The sequence below is a fragment of the Procambarus clarkii genome, chromosome 61 (genome assembly GCF_040958095.1).
Source record: "Procambarus clarkii isolate CNS0578487 chromosome 61, FALCON_Pclarkii_2.0, whole genome shotgun sequence".
Classification (NCBI taxonomy): Eukaryota; Metazoa; Arthropoda; class Malacostraca; order Decapoda; family Cambaridae; genus Procambarus; species Procambarus clarkii.
In genome coordinates, this window is record NC_091210.1 from 12,408,641 (window position 1) to 12,426,597 (window position 17,957).

The window sequence follows — 17,957 nt, forward strand, 5'->3', positions numbered from 1 at the left end:
ATAGATGATTAACTGTTATTGTATATTATTGATAAACTAAGGCGATTCGACACGTTGGAGTTCAATACAAAAGTGCGGTGAATTACAGTGACACCGACTAATAATAATAGAAAACAATGGAAATCTAATAAGAAAAATTAAAAGTAAATATACAGTCTACGGGCCTGGCACTCCACAGTTAACTACCTCGCCTCTCAGTCTTGGCACCGTCAGCTGTGTGAAGGCGGATGCGAAGGATTAAGAACCTATGGTAAACTGGAACGCCAAGATTCATCAAGAACTTGCCCAACCACTTACGAAACCTGTCTCCATCGTTTTTCAATCATGGGGGCTTTGTTTATATTTATGCCCGAAACGCTTTGCGTAATAGTGGCTTTAGGCATTGTATGTACTAGCTATACCTATAAGTCAAACAATCCTTGTAAATATTGTATGTATGTATGTACCTTACCTAAATAAAATTGTATTGTATAAAATTGTATTGTATTGTGTATTGTATTAAACAGTTTAAGAACTTCGAAATTTCACAACCCAAGGTTATTGATTTAAACTGCTTCGTTGTGCCCAGGAGTTCGAAATGTTTAATATAAACAAAGATGTAGGGACACGGGCTTCCCTGATTCATCACCTGGGGCCAGATTCACGAAGCAGTTACGCAAGTACTTACGAACGTGTACATCTTTCCTGAATCTTTGACGGCTTTGGTTACATTTATTAAACAGTTTACAAGCATGAAAACTTGCCAATCAACTGTCGTTATTGTTATAAACAGCCTCCTAGGGTTTCGGAGCTCATTAACCGTTTAATAATTGTAAACAAAGCCGCCAAAGATTGAGAAAAGATGTTCAGGTTCGTAACTGCTTTGTGAATCTGGCGCCTGGAGGGCAAGTTACCACAGACTTAGGGTCACACCATACAGGGGCAGGTTGTACGGTATCATTGGCCACAGACTGGTCGCATTAGTACCCTATGGAAGTCCCAGGCTATGGGGCTGCTTCAATATTAGCGTTTGAGATAACACGCTGACCCACACCCACATAGTCGACGGAGAAGGGGTCACAAGTTCGGAGCCCCACAAGTGCGAAAACGGGTTGCTTGCTTATAGTCAATATTGGCTTATTTAATAAGTGCATATGTGACATACTAATTGATTGTGAATATTTTAGTTTACCTTGAAAAGCTTCATAGAAAACACCGACCTCACCTAACCTTCCTAGTATGTTAAGATAAGCATCTTATTGCTTCCTAATTACAATTATTACTTAACCTATACCGTTGATATGTTAAGTAATAATTGTAAATAAGAAGCAATAAGATGCTTATCTTAACATACTAAGAAGGTTAGGTGAGGTCGGTGTTTTCTATGAAGCTTTTCAAGGTAAACTAAAATATTCACAATCAATTAGTATGTCACATATGCACTGATTAAATAAGCCAATATTGACTGAAAGCAAGTGCAAGAACGGATAGGAGTCTCCACACGTGTAATATATCAAGCGGTGTGAGCCGCCTCGCGCATGTTAGTATTTTTAGCGACTCCCTAAATGTTAATTGCCTTGTTGTGGTAATGAGCCACCAGACCAGTTGTATCACGCTACGCTCCAGCTGTGTGACATGATATAACATAAACCCACAGTAACGTAATTATTAGGAGAAAACCCTAAGCCAGTAAGACTATTTGGCACTTGGAAGGAGCCGGGATACGATGACAAGGAGCTGGGATAAGAGGACAAGGAGCTGGGATAAGAGGACAAGGAGCTGGGATACGATGACAAGGAACTGGGATATGAGGACAAGGAGCTGGAATACGAGGACAAGGAGCTGGGATACGAGGACAAGGAGCTGGGATACGAGGACAAGGAGCTGGGATACGATGACAAGGAGCTGGGATTCGATGACAAGGAACTGAGATATGAGGACAAGGAGCTGGAATACGAGGACAAGGAGCTGGGATACGAGGACAAGGAGCTGGGATACGAGGACAAGGAGCTGGGATACGATGACAAGGAGCTGGGATATGAGGACAAGGAGCTGGGATATGAGGACAAGGAGCTGGGATACGATGACAAGGAGCTGGGATACGAGGACGGAGTGAAGGATAGGTGACCAACCAATTGGTTGGTCTCCGTGGTGCAGTGGTAAGACACTCGCCTGGCGTTCCGCGAGCGCTTTGTCATGGGTTCGTATCCTGGCCGGGGAGGATTTACTGGGCGCAAATCCTTAACTGTAGCCTCTGTTTAACTCAACAGTAAAATGTGTACTTGGTTGTAACAAGGATTCTTCGCGGCGGGGATCGTATTCCAGGGACCTGCCCGAAATGCTACGCGTACTAGTGGCTCTACAAGAATGTAACAACTCTTGTATATATATATATATATATATATATATATATATATATATATATATATATATATATATATACGTGTTCCCAGTCTTAAGACATCCCGAGTATCCACATCTCATTCGCTCGAGACTGTGATAAACACAATATTCAAGAGGATCATTTTCTGACAAGAAAGTTATCTGCTTTAAAATGTATATAAAATTATGTTCAGTAATTGCTAGATAAAACAAATGGTTATAAAGGAGTAAATCTGTTCTGAATGTATTACAAACATGTATTTTATTTTCCTTTGTTAAACCTGAACCGTTTAGCTATACATGTTATTTGCCCACTGCCCCCACAGCTGCTTCCAACAGCTGCCTCCCCACACGTGTCCCTACAGGTGTGGGAGCAGTGTTGTGGCAAGCCTGCGCACCTTCCCGTGTTCTACTATGACCCCTTCACCTTAAGGGACTCAATACACTTGCTGCATATTCTATGACTTGCCTCACATACCGCTATGAAGGTCACGAGTCTTCAAGGTCACTCCTGTTTGAGTCCAACCACTTGGGCTGGACGGTAGAGCGACGGTCTCGCTTCATGCAGGTCGGCGTTCAATCCCCCGAGACCGTCCACAAGTGGTTAGGCACCATTCCTTCCCTCCCGTCCCATCCCTAATCCTTATCCTGACCCCTTCCCAGTGCTATATAGTAGTAATGGCTTGGCGCTTTCCTTCTGATAGTTCCCTTCCCTTCGTGTAAGTTTGATTGACGTCTGATGAATCCCTACTGATACTTGGAGACAAATGGTATCAAAGTGATGCAGATTAAGCTACCTAAGAGGTGGCATGGGCATGAATAACCCGTGCAAATGGCTTCAGTCTTCCTCCTTTCTTATATACTGGCATTATATTAGCCGTTTTCCGTCTCTCGGGTAATTCTCCCCTTTAAAGTTGTCTCCACACAGTCGGGGACAGGAAGCCTGTTAACTTTATCGAGGTCCTCCAAACCATGTCAAATAATCTTGCTAAACTGTTGGCTTAGTTCTCGACTCATAATCGGTAACCAGGGTTCGATTCCCGGTTGGTACAGAAATGGTTGGATCAGTTTCCTTTCACCTAATGTCCCTGTTCACCTAGTAATAAGCAGGTAACCGGGAGTTTGGTAGCTTATGGGGTTGCATTTAAAATATAACAGCTGCTAACACCCAGATTCCTATTTACTGTTAGGTGAACAGACGCATCGGGTGAAAGGAAACGCTGCCCAAACGTTTCTGACTTACCTATAGAGAAGTGAACCAGGGACCTCTTGATCGAGACCCATGTACCTCCGTACAAAAACAGACGTTTCGTGTTTATGACTTAAAAGATTCAAGATCCTGCGCCGCTAATTAAATAATAATAATAATAATAATAATAATAATAATAATAATAATAATAATAATAATAATAAAAATAATAAAAATAAATATTATTATCAGTGTGCACCATACTTGCTCACTCCACTTTATTTATATATTTATATATATACAAGAAGGTACATAGGGATTGTGAGGATACATAGCATAGTAATTACATTCTTGTAAAGCCACTAGCACGCGCAGCTTTATAAATAAATATAAATAAATAAATGTTTATTTAAGTAAGGTACATACATACAAGAGATTTTACAAAGAGTGATGGATTTATAGAGAGAGCTAGTACATACAATGTCTAAAGCCACTATTACTTTCTACTCCTACTACAGTTGGATTCGTTCTCCACTCGCAATCGTGTATTCCGGGATCATTTCTCGGGTGTTAGAAATAGTTGAGTACGTTTCTTTTCACCTAATACGCCTGTTCATCTAGAAGTAAATATAGGTACCTGGGATTTAGGCAACTGCTGTGGGAAGGGTCAGTAGTTCCACCTTGGATAGACCTAAAGCATAAAATATAACCCTCGTCTATATAAATATATACACAAGCCTCTGTGTATATACACGCACAGGCCTGTGAATAAATATATACATAGGGTTTGTCAGGCAAAAATTAACGCATTCAATTTCTAACATGAACTCACAGAAAACGCGGCCTCTCGCCCTCACCGTAGAGCACGCGTCACGCGGCGATTCTTGGGATAACTCTTATAAATAATTGGTTGTGTCGACATGAGGCGGCTGGAAGCCTGTATTTACTATTGATGCCTGCAGGATCGAGCTGTTAGTGCTTGGACCCTGCCAACCGTCGATTGTCTAATGCACCGACTCCCGACTCATTTTTGCCCTTTCATCATATGCACTATATATTTTTTCTCTAACAGGCACACGCACACGCACACACACACAGACACACACAGACACAGACACAGACACACACACACACAGACACAGACACACACACACACAGACACACACACACACAGACACACACACACACAGACACAGACACACACACACACACGACACATTACATTGTTGTACAGCCACGAGCACGCATAGCGTTTCGGGCAAGTCCTTAATCCTATGTTCTCCGGAATACGACCCGCCAAATCGCTGTAATTCATTTCCACATAATTTGTTAGTTGTGTGTGGTCTATTTTCTCTGATTCCATATTTCATGACATGGTATTTATTCACACTGAATTCCATTTGCCACTGGATTTTTATCATTTGTATTGAAAACATTTTAATATGCATTTTAATTATCTAAATAAATTATCGATCCAAGCACTTATTTTATCTAGATCAATTTGAAGGGCATTACAATCGTCTGCATCTCCTATCTTCCCTAGAATCTTAGCATCATCCGCAAACTTGTACACATAATTCTGTATACCTTCTGGTAGATGGTTTATGTAGACATGAACATTACTGGTGCAAGAACTGAGCCCTGTGGTACTCCGCTAGTAACACTCCTCCAGTCAGATACATTGTCTCTGATTACCGCCCTCATCTGTCTGTCAGAACAAAATTTCATCCATGTCACAAGTCTCCCTGTCACCCTTCCAGCATGTTCCAGTTTCCAGAACTGCCTCTTGTGTGGGCCTTTTTTTCAGGTCCAAATAGACACAGTCAACCCAAGCATCTCTTTCCTATTTACTCATCTAGTTGTGCTTGCGGGGGTTGAGCTCTGGCTCTGTGGACCCGCCTCTTAACCGTCAATTAACATGTGTGTGTTAGAGAAATATATGTAGTAGACATAATAGAGGAAAAGTAGATTGGTTAGAAAGGCGGGGTCCAAGAGCTAATAACTCGATTCTGCAGGCACAAATAGCAAACGCGCATGCGCACACACACACCGGGGTACAACCCGGAGCAGCTGACTAACTCCCAGGTACCTATTTACTGCTAGGTGAACAGGTGCATCAGTTGAAAGGAACTCAACCCTTTTGTTTCTGCCTCGGCCGGGAATCGAACCCTCTTCCAAGGAGGAACTACTGATCCTCCCCAGGATACAACCCCACAACAGCTGTCAAACTCCCATGCACCTATTTACTGCTAGGTGAACAGTGACATCAGGTGAAAGGAAACATACCCAACTACTACTATCTCGCCCGGGATCACCAATTATGTGCCTAGTTTTCAGCCGCGTGCAGTGAATTACTTGTTTCAAATAGGTGAACTACTTGATTCCGCCGTCCAGGATTCAATCATTTGGTGTACACAGATTCCCAACCCTACTGAGCTTGAATGTAAACTAACTCCTTCCACACATGCACACAGGTATACCGTAGGTAGCATGGAGTATAAACTCCAAGTATAAGCTAAGTCTCCGTGGTGTAGTGGTAAGACACTCGTCTGGCGTTCCGCGAGCGCTTTGTCATGGGTTCGTATCCTGGCCGGGGAGGATTTACTGGGCGCAAATCCTTAACTGTAGCCTCTGTTTAACTCAACAGTAAAATGTGTACTTGGTTGTAACAACGATTCTTCGCGGCGGGGATCGTATTCCAGGGACCTGCCCGAAACGCTACGCGTACTAGTGGCTCTACAAGAATGTAACAACTCTTGTATATATCTCAAAAAAATACTCCCTCCACACACACACACAGACACACACACAGACACACACACACACACACACACACACACACACACACACACACACACACACACACACACACACACACATACACACACACACACACACACACAGGTAATGATAATCGATGCATCAGAGACCAGACTGGGTGACGTTGATCACTCAAGGCCACGATGGCCAAACCCCACAAGACATAAAGTAAACTCACTGGTTGAGGGATACTCTGACACAGTCTACTACAGCGAACAGTGATTTTCCATGTCGTGCAGTGATTGGTCTTGGTCCACAGTGTCGCCGCTGATTGGTCTATTTCCGTTATGATGTCCGCTGATTGGTCCTCTTCAAACATACAGATGTTTAAGTCTGTCCCAGAAATGTCAACAAAATTTGACGGGTTTGTCCTTGTGATCATTTACTGAGCGAGACGCTGATCTCTTTGACCAGAGCCTTGAGGTGCCTTGAGGAGCTGAGGGAGGGAGGGAGGAAATGGTACCCAACCACTTGGACGGTCGGGGATTGAACGCCGACCTGCACGAAGCGAGACCGTCGCTCTACCGTCCAGCCCAAGTGGTTGGGTAAAGTTGACGACGAGCAAAAATGATGATGAGGATTAAGACCGAGGATGATAGTAAGAGGCTTCAGGATGACCTAGACAAACTGAAGGAATGATCCAATAAATGGTTACTGATGTTCAACCTAAGTAAATGTAAGGTAATTAAACTAGGCGAAGAGAACAGGAGGCCAGACACAGGGTACCGAATGGAAGTTTAAATCCTCCACAAAACTTACAGAGAAAGATCTAGGAGTTGATATCTCACCAAACCTGTCTCCTGAAGCCCACATTACAAGAATAACATCAGCATATGCGAGGCTGGCTAACACCAGAACTGCCTTCAGAAACTTGTGTAAGGAATCCTTCAGAACCTTGTACACCACATATGTAAGACCAATCCTGGAGTATGCGGCCCCAGCATGGAGCCCGTACCGTGTCAAGCACAAGACGAAGCTGGAGAAAGTTCAGAGGTATGCCACTAGGCTAGTCCCAGAACTAAGAGGCATGAGTTACGAGGAAATGCTGAGTAAATTGCACCTCACATCGCTGGAAGACAGAAGAGTTCGGGGAGAAATGATCACCACATACAAATTCTCATTGAAATTGACACAGTAGACAAGGCTGTGGTATTCGCATTTCATTTGTGGTATTTAACACGGGTGGTACACGAATAAGAGGACACAGGTGGAAACGGAGTACCGAAATGAGCCACACAGACATAAGAAATATTTTTTTCAGTGTCAGTAGTTAACAAATGGAATGCATTAGGCTGTGATGTGGTGGAGGCTGACTCCATACACAGTTTCAAATGAAGACATGATAGAGCCCAATAGGCTCGGGAACCTGTACACCAGTTAATTGACGATCCAGAGGCGGGACCAAAGAGCCGAAGCTCAACCCCCGCAAGCACAACTAAGCGAATACATTATTTAATTAAAATTCGGTCGAAAACATCTGAGAATCTGGAAACTATAATCTTTGAGGGAATATTTTAAGGAACATTTTGTCATGAACACGGCATAAAGCAAGACAAAAGAAGCGCCAAGATGTAAGCGCATGCAATTTGGCGCCGACAAAACTACTGTAATCATCCACAAGGAATAAATTAAATATTTCGGCACGAACACATGGTTATGAGCGCACGGCAAGGCTCGTGGACTGGTGTGTGTGTGTGTACAACTACACACACACACAACAGATACATACAGCTGCAGTCATATCCATAGTTACCCACACACATGGCCGCATGCACATTTACACACACGGCTTTAACGAAAGGCTACACAAATTCACACACACACACACACACACACACATCACTAGAAACGGCAAGATATGGACTACCAATGCTGATGGAGTCACATACAAATCATATGAAATAACAGTTTATAGTCAGAAATTATTGTAATAGTGGACAACATGATCTCTGACGCAATATTTCCATGGAATACCAGGGAGAAGAAAGGAAAAAGAGAGAGAGAGAGAGAGAGAGAGAGAGAGAGAGAGAGAGAGAGAGAGAGAGAGAGAGAGAGAGAGAGAGAGAGAGAGAGAGAGAGAGAGAGAGAGAGGAAAAATGGCTTTCTGAGGAAAAGCACAGAAGGATACTTGAAGAAGCACCGATGATTACAACGAGGCTCGTCTCAGGTTACGAGAGATGGGGCTTTACCCCTTGCTAGAAGAGTAAAGAGAGAGGACACATTAAAGACATATAAAATACTTACGAGGTAACTGAAAAAGGTAAGAAAAATAAGAAATGTACACAATGAACACGAGCAGGTTGTAGAAACTATCATTACTTAAAAGTTGATATGATGGGATAATTGATCAGGAGTCATTGCATTAGCTGACCGGTGTCCAAGAGCTAATTCTCAACGTTGCAAGTACAAATAGGCAAATACACAGTTATATACACTGTTGCAACCACACACACAGCCAAAGACACAGTGTTACGTACACAGCAGCACACACACACACACACACACGTGTAGTTACACATCTGGCAACTACTCACCTACCTAAATTCTCTCGCATATTATAATAATAACTAGTTATATTGACTCCTCCGGGTCAATAACATTGACCCGGTTACAGAGGAGACAATATGCACGCTTCTGTTTGTTGACATGTGACGTCATGGCCATAGTCACGCTTCTGTTTGTTGACATGTGACGTCCTGGCCATAGTCACGCTTCTGTTTGTTGACACGTGACGTCATGGCCATAGTCACGCTTCTGTTTGTTGACACGTGACGTCCTGGCCATAGTCACGCTTCTGTTTGTTGACACGTGACGTCCTGGCCATAGTCACGCTTCTGTTTGTTGACACGTGACGTCACGGTCATAGTCACGCTTCTGTTTGTTGACACGTGACGTCATGGCCATAGTCACGCTTCTGTTTGTTGACACGTGACGTCATGGCCATAGTCACGCTTCTGTTTGTTGACACGTGACGTCATGGCCATAGTCACGCTTCTGTTTGTTGACACGTGACGTCATGGCCATAGTCACGCTTCTGTTTGTCGACACGTGACGTCATGATTATTGACACAACTTCTTGTCGACACATGACGTCATGATTATTGACACGTCGCTTTCAGACACGCAAAGTCTTCAGAAAAACCTTCTCGCTGGCTTCTAAACATCTCCCAGAACGCGAGTTACATCTCTGGGCGAGACAGTATGAACATATGTAGAGACAATGGTTCGACCCCCAGTGAACGCTGGAGAGCCAGTCCTACATGGGGTGGAGTTGGGGTGATGGGTGAGGATGGAATGGGGGATAACGGAGAGGATAGGGGTAGGAATGGGGCGGGGGAGGAATGGGTGAGTCCGCGTGATAGTGTGGATATAACAATATTGACTTAAGGCTTTAAAAAAAAAAATTATTGCAACGATTGTTGAAGCTGTGGTTAAGCCATGGTGGTGGGAGGGGGGTGTCGTAAAGCTATGGTGGTGGGAGGGGGGTGTTGTAAAGCTATGGTGATGGGAGGGGGGTGTTGTAAAGCTATGGTGATGGGAGGGGGGTGTTGTAAAGCTATGGTGATGGGAGGGGGGTGTTGTAAAGCTATGGTGATGGGAGGGGTGTGTTGTAAAGCTATGGTGATGGGAGGGGTGTGTTGTAAAGCTATGGTGATGGGAGGGGTGTGTTGTAAAGCTATGGTGATGGGAGGGGTGTGTTGTAAAGCTATGGTGATGGGAGGGGTGTGTTGTAAAGCTATGGTGATGGGAGGGGTGTGTTGTAAAGCTATGGTGATGGGAGGGGTGTGTTGTAAAGCTATGGTGATGGGAGGGGTGTATTGTAAAGCTATGGTGATGGGAGGGGTGTGTTGTAAAGCTATGGTGATGGGAAGGGGTATCGTAGAGCTATGGTGATGGGAGGGGTGTGTTGTAAAGCTATGGTGATGGGAAGGGGTATCGTAAAGCTATGGTGGTGGGAGGGGGTGTTACGAAGTCATGTGATGAGGGGTCATAAAGCTGTACACTAATGATGTCTTCACCCCCACCACCACTGATGTCTTGGACCCCCACTACCACTGATGTCATGACTCAAAAAGTGATTTCAACCCTGGCCAGTCATTGTCATTATTACAAGGTAGCCTCGTCCTCAGAATTACGTCAAATTCCTTCCAATACTGACTCTTGTCATGTCAGCTCTGGTACTGACACACGCCCACGCTTCCTGACTCCTATGTCAGCTCTGGCACTGACACACTCCCACGCTAGCTGACACCCGCGCCAGTACACAGGAATCCACCAGGGCTGACATGAAGCTAATTCCGTCAGCTTTTTCACGTATTGTATCAACGATTTTTCTTTGTAACTCGCAATGCCTCTAAATTACTTTCACTAAACTTGCGTGCTGGAAACCTTTCATTCACTCTAATTGTGTTATAAATCTTAAAATTGTCTTAATTATGTCTAAATTATCTTAAATTGTGTTTACTAATGCATTCTTGCTAGTGCTTAGTGCACTTATGCACTCAGTACTCACATATGAGGTGAGTAATGAGTGTCTCATAGTGGTTCAGAAACTCATACCCCTTTCTGCTGGATCCAGTGCCTCATCTGCACGTCGTTATCCAACAGGAATATTCATCACCACAACGGTCGTCAACGCGGGTATTACAACGGGCTTGTATGTGTGTGTGGTGGAGAGCGCCACCGGCAGACGTCCTCCCCACACGGCGTCCAGCGCGACACTGGCTCCACGACACGAAACACTGCTCTAATATACACCCGCTTCTACACCCACATTCCACAGGAGTCGTCGTGTATGTCTGTATGTGCTGGAGAGCGTCACTAGTATATACCCTCCCCGCACGGCGTCCAGCGCAACACTGGCTCCACGACACGAAACACTGCCCCAATATACACCCGCTTCTACACCCACATTCCACAGGAGTCGTCGTGTATGTGCTGGAGAGCGTCACTAGTATACACCCTCCCCGCACGACGTCCAGCACAACACTGGCTCCACGACACGAAACACTGCCCCAATATACACCCGCTTCTACACCCACATTCCACAGGAGTCGTCGTGTATGTGCTGGAGAGCGTCACTAGTATACACCCTCCCCGCACGGCGTCCAGCACAACACTGGCTCCACGACACGAAACACTGCCCCAATATACACCCGCTTCTACACCCACATTCCACAGGAGTCGTCGTTGTGTGTACTGGTGTGATCAATCCTGTGTGCTGGTGTGGGGTCGATCCTGTGGACTGGTCCGCTTGGCTTGATTACGTGTTTGACGTCACACTATGTCTAATGCTCAAAGTTTTTGTTGTTGAGGTGAAATGGCAAGAAAGTTGTTTGTTGTCATCGATTTATAACGGTGTTGACAGTTGGGTTATTCTGGAAAGTGGCTGGCTCAGTGTACAGTATAATACCAAAAGTATGTCGCTATTACTACAAAACTTTGAAGAGAGCTCTTAGTAAAATTACATTTGCCCGGGAGGAAAGTTTTGGTAAAAGTAATGTTACCTCATGGAATACCAAGGTGTCAATTACTAGTGTTTCTCTGACTCAATGTAATATGTTGGCTTCGTTCTCCACTTACAACCACAGATCCAGAGTTCGACTCCCGGGAAGGACTGATATGGTTGGGCATGTTTCCTTATACTTAATGTATCTTTTTTTCACCTTGCGATAAATAGGTAGCCGGGAGTTAAGAAACTGTTGCAACTTGGAGAAGGCTGTTAATGTTGTTTTAGATTCAGCAACTCGGATCAAAAGGTTGCAAGTAGCACGGGCTATGGTGAACCCGTAGTGGACTTATCTGGCACAGGAACGGGGCTGTGACTTGGAGAAGGCTTCCTGTCCCCGACTACGGGAATTTTATAGTCATTTTTGACCGGAAATCCTACTGGTGGTAATTTTAACCAGAAATTAATAAGCTAGGCTACTCTACTTTCTATACAAATTTGTCTATCACTGGCTCCTTCTTTATAAAGCTAACTTAAACAAGCAAGCAGGTAAACGGGAGGATTTTCCGCCATTAATATGAGGACTTGTGCAGAGGGAGAAATGGTGGTTTATTTCCTCGAATCAGAAGAGAGATAACGGATTATATCAACGTGGGTGACCAATGGGGAGGCGCCGTTTTCTAAAACTGAGGGGGCGGGAAACCCACTAGCATTACTCTAAGAGTTTTCTGATTGAGAATGTTTCTGGTGGATTTGATAATTTGGCGACCAGTTGAAGTAACCATTGAGGCTCATGTCTCACTGGTTACTGACTCATGTCACTACTATAATGGTTGTAGTAACAGGGTGAGACTAGATTGAGTTACCTCATACCTTTGTGCGTATTTTACCTCAATAAACTTATTTCAATTTCAATTTCAATGGTTGTAGTAACCATTGAAGGCCTAAGAGCTGCCCAGCGATTGTATAGGTTTAACACCTATAATTTAGCACCATCAGTGTGGGAAAAACCGGTTAACCTAAGGTAATGTGACAACGATTTTGATAATTCAATAGAACACGAAATTTGTACACAAATTTATAAGTTTAGTCAGAAAAAAAATTGATTATTATAAGTTCGGGAATAAGGTTGTAGATATATGCAAGAAACTACCAGGTAATATAAAAGGATTATGAAATTGCAGGATTGTTTCAAACGTAGGCTATATATATAGCACCTGAAAGGGACATGAGGACAAGGATCTGGGACATGACCCTGCTCTGGAGACACCGTAGTGAGATATGACCCTCCCCTGGAGACACCGTAGTGAGACATGACCCCTGGAGACACCGTAGTGAGACATGACCCCTGGAGACACTGTAGTGAGACATGACCCCTGGAGACACCGTAGTGAGACATGACCCCTGGAGACACCGTAGTGAGACATGACCCCTGGAGACACCGTAGTGAGACATGACCCCTGGAGACACCGTAGTGAGACATGACACCATAGTGAGACATGACCCCTGGAGACACCATAGTGAGACATGACCCCTGGAGACACCGTAGTGAGACATGACCCCTGGAGACACCGTAGTGAGACATGACCCCTGGAGACACCGTAGTGAGACATGACCCCTGGAGACACCGTAGTGAGACATGACCCCTGGAGACACCATAGTGAGACATGACCCCTGGAGACACCGTAGTGAGACATGACCCCTGGAGACACCGTAGTGAGACATGACCCCTGGAGACACCATAGTGAGACATGACCCCTGGAGACACCGTAGTGAGACATGACCCCTGGAGACACCGTAGTGAGACATGACCCCTGGAGACACCGTAGTGAGACATGACCCCTGGAGACACCATAGTGAGACATGACCCCTGGAGACACCGTAGTGAGACATGACCCCTGGAGACACCGTAGTGAGACATGACCCCTGGACACACCGTAGTGAGACATGACCCCCTGGAGACACCGTAGTGAGACATGACCCCTGGAGACACCGTAGTGAGACATGACCCCTGGAGACACCGTAGTGAGACATGACCCCTGGAGACACCATAGTGAGACATGACCCCTGGAGACACCGTAGTGAGACATGACCCCTGGAGACACCGTAGTGAGACATGACCCCTGGAGATAACATAGTGAGACATGACCCCTGGACACACCGTAGTGAGACATGACCCCTGGAGACAACATAGTGAGACGTGACCCCTGGAGACACCGTAGTGAGACATGACCCCTGGAGACACCGTAGTGAGCCAGAGCTGCGAGAGTCATTACCGTAATATCTGATGGGGGAGGGGCGGGAGTCAGTACCTGTGCTACCACTATCGACCAGAGACGGCCACTCAGGGCAGCCACAGGTCCCGTCCCAAGTGGCTTGGACAATGGGACCCGCGCTGGTCCACCTACCAGGCACTAAAGACGAGGGCCAGGAACCACTTTTCACGTCCCCCTTTCTAATTACCTCTTAAAATTGTCGACGGAATTGACTTCGACGACCTCGTTCTCCACTGCTTTCCACTTCCCTACGGGGTGTGAGAATTTCCATACATATCTAGTACGGACTGGTAGTACGTACTACTTTGTACTTTAGTAGTGTGTACTAAAACATGATTTCCTCCTGTTTTTCCCTGGTTCCTTGACTAAACACCCTGTGAGATGGGGGATGACAGCTGAACACATTGTTAGATCTTGGTATATACTTTGTGATGATCGTATAGAATAGGGTATGGAGAGGGACTCTGTTGTGTGATGGTACTCGTCCATTGGTGGCATTTGAGGGCTTCGTGGTGGTGCGCAGTGATGGTGTGACAGATGGGGCTCTTGCCGCTCCTTCGCCTAATCCTATCGGGCTGCACTTCCTAGTATTGTTGGTGCTGCTGCTCCAGCTGCAGGTAGCCACCACCCCTGGCCCTCCAAGGCAGGCAGCCACCACCCCTGGCCCTCCAAGACAGGCAGCCAGCACCCCTGACCCCCTCCAAGACAGGGCAGCCACCACCCCTGGCCCTCCAAGACAGGCAGCCACCACCCCTGGCCCTCCAAGACAGGCAGCCACAACCCCTGACCCTCCAAGACAGGCAGCCACCACCCCTGACCCTCCAAGACAGGCAGCCACCACCCCTGACCCTCCAAGACAGGCAGCCACCACCCCTGACCCTCCAAGACAGGCAGCCACCACCCCTGACCCTCCAAGACAGGCAGCCGCCAACCCTGACCCTCCAAGACAGGCAGCCACCACCCCTGACCCTCCAAAACAGGCAGCCACCACCCCTGACCCTCCAAGACAGGCAGCCGCCACCCCTGGCGTGTTCCATGAACTAGCCAAGGCGCAAGAACTATATGTTAGGTAGTCACGTTTTTTTCCGCCTTAATTTAAATCTTGCAATATATTTTAATTAGCTCACTTGAGAGGTACATTTAATTACAGATAATTTAGACAAGATGGTAATTATCTGCTAATAAAGATTACAACATAATTGCAATGTTAAAAATTAACTGAGAAAATTGTTACACAAGATTAAAATTAGCTAGGCCAAAATTGTTACCTTAATATTCACACAACAAGCACTTGAGGCAAGTCATTGTCTTAGGAACACCCTCCCTCCCCTCCCTTAATCTGCTGGAATGGTCCTCCATCCTTTTATAGATTCACGTGGTGATGAAGTCACAATAACATGGCTGAACGTTCGACTTGGTAATGGTCCAGCACGGACCGAAACGCCGTCGTCTCTTCAATTTCTAGTGTGTGGGGGTTTGGTAATGATTGATTGGTGAAGATTAAGCCACCCAAAAGGTGGTACGGGCATGTATAGCCCGTAAGTGGTGGCCCTTTTGAGCTATTACCAGTATCAAGAGGTGATACTGGAGATCTGTGGAGGTGCGACTGCACCCTGCGTGACGGGAGATGTCTCCCGTCTTTGGTAATGCTTGTTAGAATTGTTTAGTAGTGAGCTATTGTCCTATTCCAAGGTTAGGGAGATGTTATGTATACTCATATGTGACAGTGGAGGAGGAGAGACAAATGTTTGACTAATACTAGCGAGTGTTGTATTCATGTATCGTGCATTGGTGACGTCCATTTTCGCGTCTGCAAGAATGAACATTTAAATATTCATGGACATGGATGCACCGTTCTCCTGCCCCCATGTTGCAACAGGGAACGGCCCCTTCCTGACTAAGACATCTAGACCAAATTCAATTTTGTATTTTATCACTTATAACAGCAACTTAATGGCAAAAGGTTTGAATATTAGATACATAATGTGGAATTATCAGGGAGAAAGCGCCAAGCCATTACGACTATACAACACTGGGAAGGGATCAGGATAAGGATTTGGGATGGGACGGGGGGGGGAAGGAATGGTGCCCAACCACTTGGACGGTCGGGGATTGAACCCCGACCTGTATGAAGAGAGACCGTCAATCTACCGTCTAGCCCAAGTGGTTGTGGATACAGCATTCCGCAACTATAGACCAAACTATTCGAGAGGGCAGCCAAATCAAAGAAAGATCCACGTAGTGGATCATTCCTTGCCAAACCGGTTGGAACAGAAGGCAACATTCGAGTCTGCCAAACTGAATATGCATGTGAAATCATAAAGGATGACAGGTTCATCAAAATTGGGAAGACAAATATTTGACACTGTTGGTGACCCAACAAATCATGAACATAGGAGTGTACAAGATAATGATGAGTGTTCAAGTGTGATTACGACATCCTACTATCCCAGCAGATACTATTTGATTTCTAATACAAGGAAGCTGGGTCTCAGAATATCGCCAAGCAGGGCAGCGAGGGTGACTGGGTGCACACTGGAGGAAAATGTGTTGTCCAAAGCATTGCTAAACCTTCTTTCAACAGGGCGGTCCTACTGCATCATACATTCTCCTATGCCAGTGCAAAGACCTCTTCCTCCCTTGTGCGCCTGCCCGGACGTGCACAAACCTTCCTCGGAAGGCTGTCGGCCCGTCGCGAGTTACCCCACCAACCTGTTCTTATAGCACGTTGCATTTTGACGAATATTTTATCCACAAAAACTGATACACACATTGGTGGCATCTCGCAAAATTGAGTCGATTTCTTAAAGTATTAAGAACGTCGACCGTGTAGTGAACATTTTTAACCTTGATAACAGTAATGTTCCTACAGTTATCAGGAGCCCACAGGCAACAACTCTCACCCTAGGAGAGGGGGAACCAAAGTTGTGTGCAAGGTCTGCTCCACGTTACACAAGTCCGAGGTGGAGTAGAGCTCGGTATCAATGTGTACTAAAGTTAGACCTTGGACCCCATAGGAAACCACCAAAGGCAGCGAGGTGTGGAGAGCTGATGGCACAGGAAGGGTTACATCATCCCAATAATGGTCCCCACTTTCCAGAGAAGTTGACCAGACCACACACTAGAAGTTGAAGGGACGACGACGTTTCGACTAAACGACACAATCGACTTGAGAATGGTCCAGGACGGACCGAAACGTCGTCGTCCCTTCAACTTCTAGTGTGGTCTGGTCAACATACTTCAGCCACGTTATTGTGACTCATCGCCTGCATATGGATTCCAGAGAAGTAGCCCTGCTACATAAACATTCTATGCTGGCACAAGAACCACATTCTCCTTTGTTGGGATGCGTCCCCCAACCGACACTTATCTTCTTTCGAGACCTGCCCGTCCTCAAAATGCAGGCAGTCCACTGACCTGAACAGCCCTAAATCAATAAACAAACATCCACACTTCCGTGGAAATAAACAATGTGGCGGTTGATAAAGCATCGGTCTCTCACGCGTGAGGTCCAAGGTTCGAGACCCATACAGCCCAGCTGAATTGAAAGACCTAACTCGAGTTTCCTTGGTATGTTCCCAACAACAAAGAGGAGAGGAGAGAATTGACTTTGAGAATGGTCCAGGACGGACCGAAACGTCGTCGTCCCTTCAACTTCTAGTGTGTGGTCTGGTCAACAAAGAGGAGAGGCCCTGATGCAAATCTCGCCAGCCTGAGAGCATCGAGGTGAAACCCAAAAAATGGATGGATATTTTACAGGAAACAATGTTAAATACAGTTACTGGCACTGGTCAATTATCTTTGCAGTTTGACTCGTGTACCTAAACATTTCTGCTTTTATTAACATGGTAAATAAAGATGG

At 45.5% G+C, this 17,957-nt stretch overlaps 1 protein-coding gene across 5 annotated transcripts in view; it reads right to left on the reverse strand.

Annotated features, from left to right (window-relative positions):
- The window catches only part of LOC123774383 (uncharacterized), a 34,204-nt gene extending 22,711 nt beyond the window's left edge, over positions 1-11,493 (reverse strand). For 4 of the 5 annotated variants that reach the window (XR_006774927.2, XR_011223411.1, XM_069307804.1 and 1 more), the window contains exon 1: positions 10,931-11,273. The gene's annotated coding sequence lies outside the window, so the exon portion shown is untranslated. The other variant, XM_069307805.1, reaches the window with a different exon arrangement.
- Positions 11,494-17,957: the final 6,464 nt, after the last annotated feature.